Source organism: Galeopterus variegatus, unplaced genomic scaffold, assembly GCF_000696425.1.
Source record: "Galeopterus variegatus unplaced genomic scaffold, G_variegatus-3.0.2 Scaffold2727, whole genome shotgun sequence".
Classification (NCBI taxonomy): Eukaryota; Metazoa; Chordata; class Mammalia; order Dermoptera; family Cynocephalidae; genus Galeopterus; species Galeopterus variegatus.
The window spans coordinates 190,940-194,103 of NW_007728838.1; the positions used below are offsets into that span (position 1 = coordinate 190,940).

The 3,164-nt window shown below is 44.1% G+C and overlaps 1 protein-coding gene across 3 annotated transcripts in view; it reads right to left on the reverse strand.

Moving 5' to 3' along the window:
- Window positions 1–3,164, reverse strand: part of WHSC1L1 (Wolf-Hirschhorn syndrome candidate 1-like 1) — a 101,568-nt gene extending 98,404 nt beyond the window's left edge. Inside the window, exon 1 of one of the 3 annotated variants that reach the window (XM_008582812.1) lies at window positions 2,727–3,047. The gene's annotated coding sequence lies outside the window, so the exon portion shown is untranslated. Of the gene's footprint in view, window positions 1–2,154; window positions 2,235–2,726 lie in introns of those variants that run through there. The other 2 variants (XM_008582809.1, XM_008582810.1) reach the window with 2 other exon arrangements.

A 3,164-nucleotide genomic window follows, 5' to 3' on the forward strand; every position in this document is an offset into this window, starting at 1 on the left:
TGACCAAAAAAAAAAAAAAAAAAAAGAACCCAATGAACGAGCATCCATGGTAAACCATTTTCTTCTTGATCAGTATAAAAGAGAGCATTTGTTAGTTTAAGGTTAAAAAAAAAAAGCTATCACAGGTAGCAGGTGGGCTATGAACATGATAATCAGAGCAAAATTTGGGTTTTAAGTGTTAAAGTAGCCTTCTTCATTATATGGATAACTGTCCAATGAACCAAAATACTCATGACAGCTGGGCAGGGGACCCTGATCTTTACAGAATGCTGAATACATAAGAATACACTTTTTAAAAAAGCAATTCAAGCTTACAACATGATTTTTTAAATTTTAATATACAATGATTGTTCATTTTCCTAAAAATGTGTGGCACTAATAGTTCATGTACATAATTTACCAATTAATTACAAATACATCAATTGAGTGGGAGATATAAAAATGAAATCACCAGAAAAATAAATTCCAGAAAAGCACGCTGAATCGCTTTTTTGAATGAAACTTTTCCTCACAGAATTTCAAAAAAATTCAGTCTGAATATTATCAAATCAAAATACTCCAAGCTGTACATCTGGCCTTTATTAAAAGCATTTTCATACAGTACCACTCTAACAAAACTCAATTTAATTTTTCCAACAAACCAAAACACATCCTATGTTTCTATATAATAAACTGAGAGGATGTTGCCATTAAGGTAGATTAAATCAATATGTAGTAGAACTGGTTTCATTCCATCATATTACAATTTTAACAGGCCTTCCTGGTATTAGAAGACAGTTTCAATATTAATAGGATGGATTAAAGTTAGGATTGGCCCAATTACAATTATAAAACAAAAACAAAAGGCCACACACATTTAATCCTTTTCAATATGAAAATAAGATAGGCTCCACTTAATACCAATTTATCTCCTGTAAATTTGTCAGGACTTAAACCTTTAGCATAGTAACTATGTCAAATCGCACAAATAGTTACATTAGAATACATTAAAAAGTTACTGTAGCTTTCCTGAGTGATCTGAACTTCCCACCCAAAAAAACTGGCACCTCAATGAGGCTCTAAGAACTGCATGCATACTTCATAGATCATTGCACTGTGCTGAACTGGCATTTGGAGACTGTACTGAGCTAGCTCATGAAAGCAAAGGGAAGAGATGGGGAAAAGAGAGTTTATAAAGCAAAAGAAAACAATATTCTTAACACACCCATCTTCTATAAGAGCCACCAGAAACACCAATAAAAAATACACACATTTCTAATTTTCCAACATTCAAAATACAGCAAGCAGATATCTACCACAGGCAGATCTTCCTACCCCTTCCCACTCCCACACAGTGCTTTGCCAAGAACACAGGCCCAAGTAAAATAAGCGATGCAATTTCCTTGTTTACTTAAAGAATTGCAGAAAACATGTTGACTGCCTCTGAGGCTTCTGAAACAAATGAATGTTAGATATTTAAGACTTGTCACGATCATGTTTGAATTATGATAGTAGTAATGATTCCTTCAGCTAGTAAAAATCTAGTTTTAAATTGATAAAAAGAGCCAAATTTTACACTGCAGTTTATCAGCATGTCTTGTTTGCAACCAGAAGGAAGAGGGAAAAGAGAGGAAAAGCAGCAAAACACACAAGATGGAAAACATCATTACCTCTTCTGGTGGTTATGAATAATTTTAAATGACCTAAGATAAGGGAAAAGAGCTCATGAATAGAAAGAAAGGGGGTTAACAATCTGAACTGGCCCCTTCCAGATTCATATGATGTCGGAGAGGAAAAAGAATTTATTTACACTGCAGTGCCTGGCAGCAAACATGGCTGCCCCTGCCCCCTTTAAATCTGAATAGTCTTCACTCCCTCACCAAAACCATCAAATTATGGCCATGTCTCTCCCTGTCTTCCTACCAAAACACAAACACATCTCCTCCTCCCTCAAAACAGTAAAACCCACACCTCCCCATTTCACAACAATCACATCCCCAAACCACTAGCTTCTCTATTCTCTGGCCTTGAAAGGAAAGACACAGAGCACAAACAAATATAGGAACAAAAGGCTTTCCCTTCCTAATACTTTAGCCCCCATGCCCTTCTTTTCCTCCCACTGTGCTGATCGGTCGATCGTTCTCATCCCTTCCAACATTCAGTGAATTTCCTTACCTAACCCAGTCCTACATCTTCCCGTTTCCTGCGTCTATTTCCTATCCTCCTACTGCATCCTGCCTTTATCATTTCTCAGCCCTTTTCCTAATCTATGCTTTCCTTCGCTTCCATTCCCTCCTTTCTCCCTTGACTCCCATAAGATGCCCTATTTCTCCATCAAATTCTACCCCGTTCCCCAGTTTCTTCTAGTTCCCACATTCCACCCCCAAACCTTCCTATTTTAAGTCCACTTAGGTCCCTAATCTTCTCCAAATCTAACTCTTCTCCTTCCCCTGACCCTCCCCCGTTCCCATCTTTATTCCCGCCCCCATCCCACCTCTACTCCCAATTCCCTGCTCAACGCCGCTCCATCTCTGATCCCAATCCCAGCTCCCCTGCCCCACCCCCCAATTCCCTCCACACCCCCCGCCTTGCCATCTGCTCCTCCTTCGAGACTCCCCTCCAACGCTTTCAGGCCACCCGGTTCTCCTCCCATTCCTGCTAGGGTGTCTGTCCCTACCCGCTCGCTCCCCATCGCTGTGTCGTTCCCTCCTCGGCTCTTCCTTGCGATACACACACGCACACTTTACCTTCAGTTTGTTCCATTCTAACCCCCCGGCCGTGTCAGTACGATCACAGGAGAGACACGGAGGCCCGGAGTGGGGCTGGGGTGCGGGCAGCCGCCGAGACGGCGGGGGGACGAGACGGAACCAAGCTAGGCCGCATGAAATCCCCGGGCTAGATTTTCTCCGCGCCGGACGCCTCTGCCATGGCGGACGGCACCGAGGAGGGCCACGGCCGGGCCGGGCCGGGCGTGCTACGCGGAGGAGAGAGGCTGCGGGAGGTGGGATGGCAAAGAGAGGCGGAGAGACGGGGTCGCCGCGCAGCCGTTGCTGCCCGAGAGGAGCCTGTGGCGGGCGGCCCGGCCAGGGCAGCAGAGTCCTCGGGGCTCGACTCGAAATTCGCACGCCTCTCCGCGGCGACCTGTGCACGGTGCCCCTCGGCCTCCGCCTCGGCGCTGGCCGCCG